We start from the raw sequence: 15,659 nt of genomic DNA, 5'->3' as shown, positions 1-15,659 counted from the left end.
TCTTCTTCTTCCTCCGCGACTCCGAGAGGCTCATTTTCGGAGCCTTTTCCCGCCGTCTCTTCCTCCCTCTGGTCCTCGGCGCACTCTTCCAGCCCGGGGCTTTGCTCGGCCGCGCTCCTTTCCCCCGCTCCTTCGGAGGCGTCTTCTGCGCCGGCTGGGCTCTCCCTTCGGCCCCCGGCCGACTCTCCCGCCGGCTGCGGAGGCTCCCCGGGGACGGCCGCCTCGTCCCGGGTGCCGCTCTCTGACTTTTCCACGGGGCTTTCCGCGCCGGTTGCTCCTTCTGTCCCCGGGCCGTCTAGGGATCCCACTTGCTCTGCAGGTGGCCCCGCTAAAGCCGCCCGATCCTCCTCCTCGCCGCCGCCCTCCTCCTCCTCGGCCGCTGGGGTCGTCTCTCCGCCGCTCGGCGGGCTCGTCGTCCCGCGGCTGCCGCCTTCCTCCGGCGGGTTTTTCACTTCAGGCGCTTCTTTCGGAGGGTCGCCCTCCTCGGCGGGGCGGGCGCCAGGGCGCTCCTTCGCCTCCTCGCCTGAGTCCGCCGGCGCTCCGTTTTCGCCGCCCGCGCCTGCCTCGGAGGCTTCTTCGCCCTTCTCGGCCGGAGCTGGCGGTTCGAGGGACCCTGGCGCCTCTGCCATGCTGACCTCCTCGGGGGGTGGTGGTGGCAGGTGGCAGGGTCGCCTCCTCTCTGCTTAAGGGCGCCGAGCTCTTGGCCGGCTCGCCCTCTCGCAATGGCGACTCCGCCCTCCCCGCGCTCTGTGAGGGATTAAGACTAAGACTTGCCCGGCCCCAAGGGTCACATTCTTTGCTCTCCGCTAGGTAGCCCGCCCGAGGGGTGCGCGCATGCTCAAAAGCAACCGGTGAAGCTACCGTCCTCACCTTTTACCTTTCGAGGGCCCTGAAGGAGAAGATCAAAAAGGGGGGGGGAGGCAAACCTATACCTCCAAACTTCCTATCTAAGACTACGCTTTTTTCTATGTATTGTTTAGGGTCTTACCTGATTTTGCCTTCCTTATCTGCCTCCAGAAGTGGTGAATGCTCCAACACTGGAAGTTTTTAAAAGGAGACTGGACAGCCATTTGTCTGAAATGGTATAGGGTTTCCTGCCTTAGCAGGGGGTTGGACTAGATGACCTCCAAGGTCTCTTCCAACTACTTCTTCTTCTTCTTCTTCTTCTTCTTCTTCTTCTTCTTCTTCTTCTTATTATTATTATTATTATTATTATTATTATTATTATTATTATTATTATTATTATTATTATTATTTTGTTCTGAACATACTAACAAACCTAGAACTATAGAGGTAGAGGCAATCACCTTATCCTGTTAGAAAATGGTTTGGGTGGTGGGGGCAATTGGTATGAAATGTGCTTTGACTAGATTTGGATTGTCCTGTCCCTCCCTGGATTCAGGACTCTTGCGTCTTCACCTACATAGATAACGAACGCACGTCAGAAGAGATGTTTTCCGATGTGCCATAACTACATGGGACTCAATGCGCACAAATTGCTACTTGTAAATTGTTTAAGTGGAAACTATTGGCAGGGGTGGGCAACGATCCATTATTTGATCTGGTGTGTGTGTGTGTGGGGGAGGTTTCTGAAAGAAGAGTAGTATGACAGAGTGTGGATGTTAAGTTTCCAGTAATGAATGAACCTTTATTGTCAAAGTACAACCAGGTATACATTGAGATTAGCTGAGCCTCCCTTCGTGCTCCCACCCCCCAACTCACGGTGACAACAAACCTCCATCTTATTACACCATGTGAACTGATTGCACCACACACCAGCCTGGCAAGTCAATTCTGCATAAAGTTTATAAAAATTATTTCCCGTTCAAAAGCCTAACAGCCCACGGATAAAAGCTGTTTTTCAGCCTGTTGGTGCGGCTGGCTATATCTTAATACCGTACACTTACTTTGCTTTTTTTTAAAAAGAAAACAAAAACATCCCAATCAAAAGAGAGAAAAATTGCCTCTGTCTCTCTGAGGATATCACTGCTACTCACTCATAAAAGCAGTGGCAATAAAATGGAATGAAACATTAAAAGTGTAATGGAATCTTCTGTGCAGGAAATGTATATGTATCAAACTCCCATTTTTCAATCTGGATTTTTTGAATTGCCTGTGATGTAGATAGGACTGGATAAGGATAAAGTTAGAATGGTCACGTTATCCCAGCCTCATCAGTATTGCAGATCCATCCATTTCAGTTTGTCAGAAATGGTTTCTTCTCTAGGTTCATGATATTTATTGGCTGAGTGCCTCGACATCATACCCCCATCACTTCGCAAGTGGACTACTATAATATGCCCTAAATGGGACTGTACTTGAAGACATTTGGAAGCTGATGGCAAATTTGGTGTCCAATTTAAACTGAGGCAACTCGCTATTTTCATATAGCACCGATTCTGTAAGAGTGGCATGCTGGTTGGTTCCAGGTGCAATTCCAAGTGTTGGTACTACTGTATGTTTAAAATCCTATATAGCTTGGCATCTGGCTATATCTGATATTGTCCAATTCAAAGAGAACCAGACTAGCAAGTTGTGCCTGTAGCAACTGTTTGCTAAGTGTCCTCACACCTCAAGATGCAAAGCGAGGTGAATGTCCTCTATAGGAGCTTCTTCCCTGTGGAATGCCAGGTCCCTAGATTTAAGATCCATGCCCTGGAATTAGGTACTGGAGAACGGATTCTTTCAAAGAGTGTTTGGGAAGTGAGGTGTGAGTGGGTAAAGTTAATTGGGTATACAATGAATTTTGCAATAAGCTGATATGATTTACAGTTCTCTAGTTTTATTATTATAATTATTTCATTATGTTAAAGGTAAAGGTTCCCCGCACATGTGTGCTAGTCATTTCCGACTCTAGGGGCCGGTGCTCATCTCCGTTTCACAGCCGAAGAGCCAGCGCTTGTCCGAGGACATCTCCGTGGTCATGTGGCCGGCATGACTAGACGCCAAAGGCGCACAGAACGCTGTTACCTTCCCACCGTAGTGGTCCCTATTTTTCTACTTGCATTTTTACGTGCTTTCGAACTGCTAGGTTGGCAGAAGCTGGGACGAGTAACAGGCGCTCACTCTGTTACGCAGCACTCAGGATTTGACTCGCCGAACTGCCGACCTTCTGATTGACAAGCTCAGCGTCCTAACCCACTAAGCCACCACATCCCTTCCTATCTGATTATTGTTTTATTGTGCATTACGTTATTACAAGTCATTTGATATTAAAGCAATACAAAAGATATTTAATAAATGAACAAAGAGAATTATACTGAGCCATGGTGATTTTTAACTACAAAGCAAAAAAGCTGGAGTCTCCAAACACTAAATTAAAACCCAGCACAGATGATTATTGTTTAGCACATAAATTACATAGTGGGAGACAGAATTTAGTGATGTGGGTATTTACTAGCAATCACTTTTATTCATTCCTAAGGGATAGCCCTAGAAATATTCACAGAAGAGAGATGTGCCATGATTTAATTATATAACAAATCACTGGGCGCAGAAGGAATCTGGCTTAGTTCCTATTGTCATGTTTGTTTTAAAGGTAAAATGTTTTCTGACTGAAACCTTGGGTAGCCACTGTCAGTCAAAGTACAAAAAAGTGGTCTACAAGGACAAATGCAGTTTTGAATTATAAGCTGCCCAGAGGCATTGAGTGAGATAGATAGGCAGTTATAGAAATTGAATAAATAAAATGTTTTGACCTGGCAGAGGTCACATGCACCAAGAAATGTTCCCAGTTAAGAATGTATACAATTCAATCAATAAAATCTAGAACATAGAACATAAAACATAGATTAATAAGAGGGCTGGAAGGGACCTCGAAAGTCTTCAACCCCTGTTCAACTAGGAGACTCTGCACCATTCCAGACAAATGTCCAGCCCATCAAACTAATGGGACTTCTAGGGAGATATGGAGAGTGCCTCCTGACTCATTGCTATCATGGAGAAACCTCTATTGGCTGATATTTTTGGCAGTAAAAGTGCATCTTTTCTTTAATGTGTTCCATTTCTATCATTTGTGCTTAATCATATTAATGCCGTGAACATCAGATTCCAAAATATATTTTTTTTTCTTCTGGGAAGTTCAAGTGTTACAAAATGAGGTACAATTAGGAAATGAAACCTATTAGGAAATAGGTTTAGGAAACAATTAGGAAATGAAAGGCAACTAATTGTGCAAAAATTAGAGGAGAGTTTTAGAGTGCCACAACTGATGCTTCTACACTTTTTTTCTTGTTTGCCTCCTTTTCTGTTTTGTAGTATAAAGTTCGGAGATACCCGAAAGACTGACAATTTCAAACTGCAATTCTAAATAGAGTCCACCAAAGTAAGAAAGATGTACGGTATATTGAGTAAAACTGCACACAATTGCACTGTTATGGCAGAATCTTTTGTGGCTAATAATGTTTTATATAGAGCACTGTTAAGTACAGATGTAGCTGTTACAACACAGAATGTTATTCCCAAAACATTCCTTCAGGGATCACTGAATTATTTGAAAGTGCAGAATCATATCATATGCCGTGGATTCCCACTGAATCATTGATAACCTTGTTGCTTATTTATTAGCATAATGGTTGGTATAATCAAATTGTAGGATAATTAAGTGTCTTTCATTCTGTCATGTAAACATTACAGAAGAGCCACTGTGAATAATGTAGAGAATAATTGTAATGTAGAGAATAATTATAACATGTAGAAGAAAAATTGAAAGTTTCTAATGTTGAGGTGAGATTGCCTTACGAGTAGTTGCAATGATCTTGATACAACATTCTTATAAATTCTTATATTACTTGAATTACCGTAGTTAACTCATATGTAAAATACGACTTAAAACCCATTTTTTCTAAAAATATGAAGGCTAAAATTATTAATAAAGTAGGTTACCAACGGAAGACAAAATTTCAAGGACAAACACATACAATCTTAAATAGATTAGCAGTATTTGCTTATAAATTTTCAGGGTTTTTTTCGCAAAACAATAGATTAGCTTTACTAATAATTGCCAGAGTCAGGCAAAGTGTTGTTTGAAAATGGTTTAAAAATTACCTTTGCAACAAGTAGAAGAATGTAGGACATAGATGCAGACATGGGTTTTCAGGAAAGGTCAGTGAATAACTTTTCAGAGGTTATTTTGGTCCTATAATGTCAACAAGCTATAATATCACTAAGCAAAATAAGCCTCTCTTTTTTTAAAAAAAACACCCTATAGCATTATTGTAGAAACTAATTATGGAAACAAGTATAATTTTATATAAATGTGTAATCCACTTCAAATGTGGATCTAAGAAGCAGTATAGAAAATGATCCATATTTTAAATAGGTGTCTTTGCAGGTTTGATTAAGATATTTACATTTGTGGGAAGTCAGCTCCCCAGAGAAGGAAATATTAAAAGGGCAGGAAAATACATTTCCTAAAAAGAAGTTAAAAGAGACAGAAAAAGCATGCCCAGGTTTTCTTAATAGCCCCAAGTCTCCTTCCCCCAAGTGGAAACTAACTCTATAGAAATGCAGATGTAAACCATTCAGGAAAGTTGAAGCTAAGAAGACTTCAGACTTGTAAAATCTACATACCCCTGCCCCAGGGAGGTGGGCTGGGACAGACAACCAGCAAGAATCCTAGAGTGGCACACCTAGGCTCAGGACAGAATACGGGATAAAGCACACAGGTTTCCGTGTGCTTCACCAGCCCCGGGCTCAGGGAAGGGGCGGAGGTGTTGCGGTGGTTGTAAGGGAGACCTTGTGTCCGCGGGAGGCTACCGTTGTTCAGATACTCCGGTGTGAGTTGCTCCTCCTGAGATGTGGCCCTGGGGCTCAGTTGGGCTTGTTGCTAGCGTATCTCTCGCCTACCTGCGTAGCAGCAGCCCTGCCCAAGCTCCTCGACATCCTCTCTGGGTTGGCGGTTGAATTCCCCAGACTTATGGTTCTGGGGGACTTCAACCTGCCATCCCTGGGAGGCTCGTCAGGGTTGGCGCGGGAGTTCATGGCCTCCATGATGGCCATGGACCTGACCCAAGTAATCCATGGCCCGACTCATGGGGGGGGTCACACACTCGATCTTATCTTTTTATCTGGACGGTGGCTTGATGATCTGGGAGGGGGATTTCCAGTTATTACTCCCCTGTCATGGACCGATCATCACCTCCTACGGCTGGCCTTCCGTTTTGCCACCCCCCGTCGCTGGGTTGCAGAACCGACCAGGTGGTTCCACCCCAGGCGCCTAATGGACCCTGAACAGTTCCAGGTGGCGCTTGGACCTGTGCCCACCATCTTCGCGCACAGCCCGGTCGATGCCTTAGTGGAAACCTGGGAAAGGGCAGCCACGGAGGCACTTGACCGCGTTGTGCCCATGCGGCCCCTGTCCCAGCGCAGATCCCAGTGGGCTCCATAGTTTTCCGTGGAGCTCCAGGAGATGAAGCGTCGGAAACGGAGCCTGGAAAGCTGTTGGAGATCCAGCCGGTCTGAATCTGACCGATTGTGGTTAAGAACCTTTACGAGGTCTTATCTCGCAGTGATGGAGGCAGCGAAATTCAACTACTTCGCTGCCCTCATTGCGTCCGCAGATAATCGCCCGGCCGCCCTGTTTAGGGTGACTCGCTCCCTCCTTAATCAGGATGTGAGGGAGGAGCCCTTGCAGGGTCGTGCCAAGGAGTTTAGTCAACATCTGGCGGACAAAATCGCTCAGATTTGGGCGGTCTGGACTCCGACAGGGCAGAGTCTGACGGGGGAAACGAGCAGTCTTGGGAACGTTATCTGGGAAGAATTTGACCCTGTGACTCTGGAAGAGGTGGACAGGATCATGGGGAGGCTGAGTTCCACCACGTGTTTATTGGGCCCGTGCCCCTCCTGGCTGGTATATGTAGCTCGGGAGAGGACACGAGGCTGGCTCCAGGCAGTAATAACTGCTTCTTTGAGGGAGGGTAGCTTCCCTACCGCCTTGAAGGAGGCGGTGGTGAGGCCCCTCCTCAAGAAGCCTGCCCTGGACCCGGCTATTTTGAACAACTATCGTCCAGTCTCCAACCTTTGCTTTCTAGCGAAGGTTGTTGAGAGTGTGGTGGCACATCAGCTCCCTCTGTTCCTGGAGGAAGCGGATTATCTGGACCCCTACCAATTGGGTTTTAGGCCCGGGTACAGCACAGAGATGGCATTGGTCGTGCTGGTGAATGATCTCTGGCGGGCTCGGGACAGGGGTTGTTCCTCTGTCCTAGTCCTATTAGATCTCTCAGCGGCTTTTGATACCATCGGCCATGGTATCTTACTGCGGTACCTCAGGGGGTTGGGAGTGGGTGGCACTGTTTTACAGTGGTTCTCCTCCTACCTCCTGGGTCGTTCGCAGTCAGTGTTGGTAGGGGGGCAGAGGTCGACCTTGAGACCTCTCGTTTGTGGAGTTCCTCAGGGGTTGGTCCTCTCGCCCCTCCTGTTCAACATCTATATGAAGCCGCTGGGTGAGATCATTCATGGTTTTGGGGTGGGGTATCATCAGTATGCTGATGATACCCAACTTTTTATTTCTACCCCAAATCAACCCAGTGATGCCCTCGCCGTGATGTCCCGTTGCCTGGAGGCGGTGAGGGTCTGGATGGGGAGGAACAGGCTTCGTCTTAATCCCGAAAAGACCAAGTGGCTGTACATACTGGCATCTCAGATTACCCAGTTTATTCCATCTTTTAACGATGGAGGGGTGAGGTGTTACCCCCCCCCCCGTAGATAGGGCTCACAACTTGGGCATCCTCCTTGATTCACAGCTCAGTTTAGAAGATCATATAGGAGCTGTGACTAGGGGGGCTTTTGCCCATGTTCGCCTGGTGCGCCAGTTGCAGCCCTATTTGGACCGAGATGCCCTACATACAGTCACTCATGCGCTCGTGACCTCTCGGATAGACTACTGCAATGCTCTCTACATGGGGCTGCCCTTGAGGACCACTCAGAGGCTCCAACTGGTGCAGAATGTGGCCGCACGAGTTGTGATGGGAGTCTCCCGATACTCCCATATAACACCTCTACTCCGCGAGCTGCATTGGCTTTCAGTTGCCCTCCGGGTGAGATTCAAGGTGCTGGTGATGACCTATAAAGCCCTAAATGGCATGGGTCCGGATTATTTACGGGAGCACCTTCTGCCGGCGTCAACTTCCCATCCTCCTGTGCACTCCCACAGAGAGGGCCTCCTCAGGGTGCTGTCAGCCAGGGAATGCCGACTGGCCGCCCCCAGGGGGAGAGCATTCTCTGTGGGTGCGCCTGCCCTCTGGAACCAGCTCCCTGTTGAGCTCCGGATGCCTCCCGACCTTCGCTCCTTTCGCCACGACCTGAAAACTTGGTTATTTGAGCTTGCCGGCCTGGACTGAGGGTTTAGGATTTTAAATTTTTAGAATGTGATTTACTTGTTGGGGCTAATTTAATTTAATTTATTTTTAACCTTGTATATTGTGTTTTAACTGCCCTGTATACCACCCCGAGTCCTTCGGGAGAAGGGCGGTATATAAATCCAATAAAATAAATAAATAAATAAAATAAATAAATACAAATCTTGAAACAGGAAATAACTCCAGACAATAGAGTCCAAGGGGTATAAAAACCCACTACCCACATGTGCTCAGCCCTTCTTTTCCTGTTGGATCCATCTTTCTGTCTGCCTTTCCTCTGCAATAAACTACAACCTTCTTCCCAAAGCAGTTGCCATGTTTATTCCCTGCTTGGAGGAACCATGATGGAGACTTTTCTTCCTACAATATGGCGACCCAGATGGGACTCCAAGCTAACCTCTCCAATGTACTGAGACTGGTAAGCCCATCCTGCCGGCAGCAGACCCCTTTGTGTCTGTGGATGGATTTTCCAGGCTCTGCCCATGTGGAGTCAGGGTAGTAAAGAAGTTTTGGGTTTGAGCTCAAGGGCTGCTTTGGAAAGAAGGTGAAGGTGAGTACCTCTAAATTTTAACTTTAAAGCCCAGGGGGGTAAAAGAAATGTGTGTATGTTTCTCTGTGTGAGAAGACCTTTTTTCCCAATCACAGTTGGATTTTGCTCCCTCTGGCCTTTCCTAGCCACAGAAAGGATCTGTTCAAGTTGCAGACCCTGGAAAGTAAGGGGTTTTTGGCCAGAGCGCAGGACCTTTTGTTAAGGAAAAGGGAGAGACTGTGTGAAGAATGGAATCGAATGAGAGAATTGGATTTGGGCAACTAGCTGGTTAAGCCCTGTAAGCAAAGCAAAGCAAAGCGAAGTTAGGAAATTAAGCCCCGGGCAAGGAGCATCCCTTACCGCTGGAAAGCAAGCAGAGGTCCTCCCAGACATTTGAAGTCTGCAAACAGTGGAGGTGGAAAAGTGAATGTAAAGCTGGTAAGAGCGTCCCGTACCTTCTGCAGGGGAGCAGAGGAGTCCTTGACAGACCCCTTTTTGGTCTGAAACCGTGGCGGTAGATCCCTAAAGGAGGGATCCAGAGTGCTCCTTGGGTCCCTTTTTGACCCAAGAAAAAACTGTGGAGGTAGGCGGAAGTCTCACTAGGAGGCTTCAGTGCGCCAAACCCGATAGAACCAAGGGGGATTCTAGTTAAAGGGTCGAGACAGGCTCCCCAGGAAAGCTTGCTTGAGGCCTGGGACGGGAATCAGCTACCCGTTCAGGCAGGTATGAAAAAGAGATAGGTAGAGAAACCATATATATATATAAAGAAAATGGACTTTGCTAGGGCTTTGCTGGGAAACCAATTGGCTAAATAAAGGTACTCAAAGGGAAAATAAGAAATAGTGCTTCTCTCTCTTTCTCTATGCAACCACGTTTTATGTTTAAAATATGTGCCTTCCCTAATTTAACTGAGATTTATGGTGGGAATGACTAGGATGTGTAAAATTAAGACTTCTGTTTCCTTTTCTGTTCTCTTGTCTTTGTGTGTATACTGTATGTGTGTCAAAGTCTTTGTGTGTGAGGTAAATGTGACTGTTAACTGTCTCTAATCCAAAGAGAAAAGAATTTTAAAATTCTTCTAGAAATTCTGCTTAAAATAAGCTACCAAAACAAAATACCCTCACTCTGTCTGTCTGGCCAACAAACAAGAGTGAAGAAAAATGTGTTTGTTTTTCTTCTCTTTCTCTCTATGTACTCTTAAGAACAGCCCAAAGTTAGCAGGAGGGAATGTTTTTAAGTTCATCTGCTGGAAAAGTTTCACTCTTGCATTTAATAAGAATGATAAAGTTGGAAGGGACCTTGGAGGTCATCTAGTCCAACCCTCTGCTCGGGCAGGAAACCCTATGCCAACTTTATCAAATGCCTTACTGAAGCCCAAGTAAATTGTATCAACAGCATTCCTCTGGTCCAATAATTTTGTCACTTGGTCAAAGAATGCAATAAGATTTGTTTAGCATGATCTGTTTTTGACAAACCCATGTTGGCTTTTAGTAATGACTTTGTTTGCCTCTAGGTATTCGTTGATTTGTTGTCTGATTATCTTTTCCAGAATCTGCCCAGGTGAGGTCAGGCTGATAGGTCTGTAGTTTCCTGGATCTATTTTTTCTTTCCTTTCTTTTCTTAAGAGAAAAAAAAAGAACTACATCAGCTCTTTTCCAGCCCTCTGGTAGTTCCCTAGTGCTCCAGGATCTTTGAAAAATATATTTCAGTGGTTCTGAGATCACGTCTGCCAGTTCCTTGAGAACCTTTGGGTGTAATCCATCTGGTCCTGGTAAATTTGGAAAGGTGCTCACTTGCCATTTTCTTGCCTATCTTAGTTTGTGTTTCTAATCTATTTTTTATGTATTGTTTTTGATAATTTTTTCTTTTGTGTAAAGCCACACACAAGAGTTGAATGTTCTGCTTTCTCCCTGATGCTTGTCACCTTCTTGCCACAATCATTTAATTTTTTTTCTTTTTTCTTGTTGAAAGAAGTTTTTTTTTTGTTATTTTTGACTTTGGTCACAAGGCTTAGTTCATTTTGAGCCTTAACTTTCCTCACTTCATGTTTGCAGGCTTGGACTATTTGCTGATATTCTGCTTTAGTTATGTGCCCCTTTCCACTTTTTATGCTTGTCTTTTTTTATCTTTCAATTTATCAGAAAATTCTTTATGCAGCCATGCTATCTTTTGAGAGCTGTTTTTTTCCTTTGTTGGTATTGTGCTAAACTTTTTTTTACAAAATTTCCCAAGCTTTTTAAATTGTTTTTCCCTTGAGGATTCTCATCCATGGAATCCCTCCCAAGCCCTCTCTAAGTTTATTGAAATTAGCTCTTAAAGTCCAAGACTCTAGTTTGACTATGTTCTATTGCTTATGCTTCCTACATATCTTAGTTAGCTGACTAGCAAAAGGTTCATCTGTTTCCTCTGTTTGGTTGGGTGGCCTATAGTATACACCTATGGCAATGTCATTTTTTCCTCTTTATTGACCCAAATGCATTCAAGATTTTTCATCATTGTTGTGCTGTATTTCTGTGGAGATGTAGTCATTTCTTATATAGAGAAACTCCACCTCTTTTATTTGGTCTGTTCCCTTTAAATGGTTCCATTTGTGGGTTTCATCCCACCAGGTTTCCATAATGGCAACATTATCATATCTGCCCTCATTTACCTGAACTTCTAGTTCACCCTGTTTACTGTTTATACTCTGTGCATTGGTGTACAGACATTTGAGTCCTTTATAATTGACCCCGTGTTTGCTTTCTACATAACCTGTGTGTGGTGCCTGAGCTCCCCTTATTTTCTTAACACCTGTTTGGCACTTGCTATTAAAAGTTTGATTTTGCTTGATAACAAGGTTGATATTCTTGTCCACACACACATCTATGTTACATGCACTGCTAACCCTGTAGTTTTTGATTGACGGGGACAGGGATGTTCTGTATCAATTAACTCACTGTCCCCATTGTTTAGCTTAAATATTCCTCCAGAAAAATCTGTAAGTTTATTGCAGATTTGATGGATGCAAACCGTGTTATTGTTGTTGTTTCATTGGACCAGCTACAGACATTGTGACTAATATAACCTAAGTCCTAACACATTACAAATGTTCAGTTTAGAAATGAGACTGTTGGGAGGAATTCTCCCGTTCAGACTCTTCCAGCTGGGATTCTCACAAGCAGCACAGAGGGGAACAAATAGAATGAGGATTAAAGTTGAGTGACAGTTCAGCATGAAACCTCGGCTAGCGAGACAGAATGGTCCTAAGCATGAGTTCTTACACCTTTTCATGGTTTCCAAAATTGTCATTTCTGATTGGTGAGTTTCAATTTGGTGAGTTTAAATTTGTCTTTTCTGACTTGTTGGTCAGTGTCTATTGTTGGGTTTGGGTTAATTTCTATCTCAAATCTGTCTAAAAAGTGTTAACATTTGCTCCAGGAGGGATCCAGTGTTAATTATTTTATTGTTGTGTACCTTTTGTTGTTCCTATTCTAATTCTATCAGTTCTAATTGCTGTTAGCCAGTTCTACATTCCTTGTAGCCAATGTGTGTGTTAAGTGTTTGTTTATTTAGCCTCAGGCTGCCACTGAGTCAGACTACTTACTGTATTTGCCAAGATGTTTTTTCTTTGGGATGATGAGGGGATGTCCTTTTATCAATACCTTTTTTGTAAGTTCTCTTACCAGAATCTTTAACAAACGCAGTATTAATGCCTTTTCAAAACTCTGCCTGCAAATTACCCCCCTCCCAATTCTTATCCTTTTGTTTTCCATGCCTTTATCTGCCTCTCCTGGGAGAGTCCACCCAGAAAGTGGGGAGGAGTTCTTGTTCTCATGTCTTTCAGCTCTGCACAGATGACAGCCCCCCCCCCTAAACCTTTGGAAGAAGAGTACACACTGACACAGATGGCATGGAATTGAGTTTTGAATCCAGCCATCTACAAAAAAAGCCACCATACAACCTGAGGATGCCCCAAGTCCTACCAGTCCCCCAGATACCTGTGAAAAGCTGAAGGAAGGTGCCATGGGACCCCACGTGAAGCCTTAGAAGAAAATTGGACTATGGGGGGAGGGTGGAAACTCATTGTAAAGTTTTCTTTCTTGCTTCATTTGTATTGTAATAAGCCAGTTGAATGTATTTATGGAGAGATGGCATTTGGGACTAGTTGGCACAGCAAGTCCTGAAAACCTTGGGACTTCTGTATGGTGGGAGGAAAAATTTATCCAGAATGTTTGTATTGCCTGTTAGTATTAGTAGCTACACACACACACACACACACACACACACACACACACCATTTAGAATCACATTGAGTCTCCCTTCTACTTACCTTCAGTAGAGCTCCACCCTGATTCTTGCTCTGTGTAGGAACAACCAGAAAAATTCCAAGGGGGAGGAAACCAGGACCCCTCAGGTGATTTGCAATTCATATGCCATGAGGAGGTATCAAGAAAGAGATCTAAGCCCTGAATATCTTGCTCTGGTGGACTCAGATTGGGCTCACTATGTGCGATTTAAAGGATTAAATAGTCTTGCTTCAACACTGGCTAACATCAATTGGACATTACAAATTACAAACCTGGATGCACTGAATTAAGAGCTAAGGCAGGAAACAACTCTTGAAAATGGGCAGCCAGTGGTTAGGTACTGAGGCAAACCATGGCTGTGAAGATTTTTGGGAGCAATGTGCAAACCTGACTGGAAGCTAAAGGTGACATCCAACATTTGAAAATAATTGGCACAGAATATTGGTAACTATAAATTTCTTTTCCACCTAATTTTTGCCCTGACTTTTTAGAACTTTATGGGCAGGAATCTCTTTCTGCTGCCTCCATTAGTGTTTTTCTTTTTGCATTAACAATTTAAAGTCTGCTTACCAAGTATCCCTGATCAGACCAATTTTAATCTTGTGCCAGTAAGTGTGTCATTCACACACTTAGGGCACAAAGGGGGGGATTGTGGGAAGTCAGCTCCCCAGAGAAGGAAATATTAAAAGGGCAGGAAAATACATTTCCTAAAAAGAAGTTAAAAGAGACAGAAAAAGCATGCCCAGGTTTTCTTAATAGCCCCAAGTCTCCCTCCCCCAAGTGGAAAATAACTCTATAGAAATGCAGATGTAAACCATTCAGGAAGGTTGAAGCTAAGAAAGACTTCAGACTTGTAAAATCTACATACCCCTGCCCCAGGGAGGTGGGCTGGGACAGACAACCAGCAAGAATCCTAGAGTGGCACACCTAGGCTCAGGACAGAATACGGGACAAAGGAAATACAAATCTTGAAACAGGAAATAACTCCAGACAATAGAGTCCAGGGGACATAAAAACCCACTACCCACATGTGCTCAGCCCTTCTTTCCTGTTGAATCCATCTTTCTGTCTGCCTTTTCTCTGCAATAAACTACAACCTTCTTCCCAAAGCAGTCGCCATGTTTATTCCCCGCTTGGAGGAACCATGATGGAGACTTTTCTTCCTACACATTGAAGCAGTGGCGTAGCGTGGGGGGTGCAGGGGGGGCCGGCCGCACCGGGCGCAACATCTGGGGGGGGGCGCGCTCGCACTGAGCTGCTCAGGGAGCCCCAAGGGCTGCACAGAGTCAGCTTGGCTCCGCTCTCGAGCTGCTCTTTCTTGCAAAGCGAAACGAGTCCGGCAGGTGAGATGGGCGGCCACATAAACTGAATAAAATAAATAGAAGCGCCCAACTCTCCGCCCAGGCTCAGGCCAACCGCAAGCGCCCCGCAGGCGCCCCGGCAGGCTTGGCCGAGCGAAGACGGACCCGCCGGCCGGCTGGCCTAGCTTCGTGCGCATGCGTGGCTTTATTTAGCGGGGCTCACGTGCGAGCTTGAATGCAGCGGCTCTTGCAGGTCGGAGCCCCGCCCAGCCGCCCTCGAGAGGGACCCGGAAGCATCCCGCATGCGCGCGACTCTTCTTGGAAAGTCTACGCCGCTGCGGGGCGCGTCTTTTCGGCGGTGCCATGACGTCACCGGGTTAGGGGGTGCAAATTGCCCCGGGTGCTGACAACCCACGCTACGCCACTGCATTGAAGAGAGCATGAAAAGGATAAGGCCGAAGTACAGTTCTTCTAGCATTACCATTATTGTTAAGGACTTGTATAGAATGATTCAAACAGATGGGTATAATTGGGAAAACACATTTTGTTTGGGGAGAAGATTGTTTTCACAGAAATTCTTGAAGGATGTTTAAGTTTAAGTTTAAGTTTATTATATTTGTATACCGCCCTTCTCCCGAAGGACTCAGGGCGGTGAACAGGGCACATATAAAATACAAAGTACAAAAGTTAAAAGAGAATTAAATATAAGCCCGAGCTAAAACAATAAATAATAGTGTAAAAAAACCGCAATAAAAACCCCAACACATCCCCCATCAGGCCTGGCCGGCTTGTTCAAATAAATAGGTCTTCAGATCGCGTCGGAAGGAGCGAAGGTCAGGCGCCGTCCGGAGCTCAACCGGCAACTGATTCCACAAGTCCGGGGCGCCCACAGAGAAGGCCCTCCCCCTGGGGGCCACCAGACGACATTCTCTGACCGGTGGCACCCTGAGGAGGCCCTCTCTGTGGGAACGCACAATAAGAACTTGTTTAGTCCTTTTGCCATCATACAAATTTGCCGATATGATGAGAAACCAACCAAACCACCAACAACAAAAAACCCTGAACAAATGTTGAACAATCGGTTCTTATGTTTTATATGTTATGTAATATTTTTAAAAAAATCAAGTCAGACTTGCTCATTAGCTTTATATGCATCGAGATATAAACATTATTTAGATATGGAGCA

This window comes from Vipera berus (genome assembly GCF_964194415.1).
Source record: "Vipera berus genome assembly, chromosome: 4".
Taxonomy (NCBI): domain Eukaryota; kingdom Metazoa; phylum Chordata; class Lepidosauria; order Squamata; family Viperidae; genus Vipera; species Vipera berus.
Note: the sequence above shows the minus strand (reverse complement) of the source record.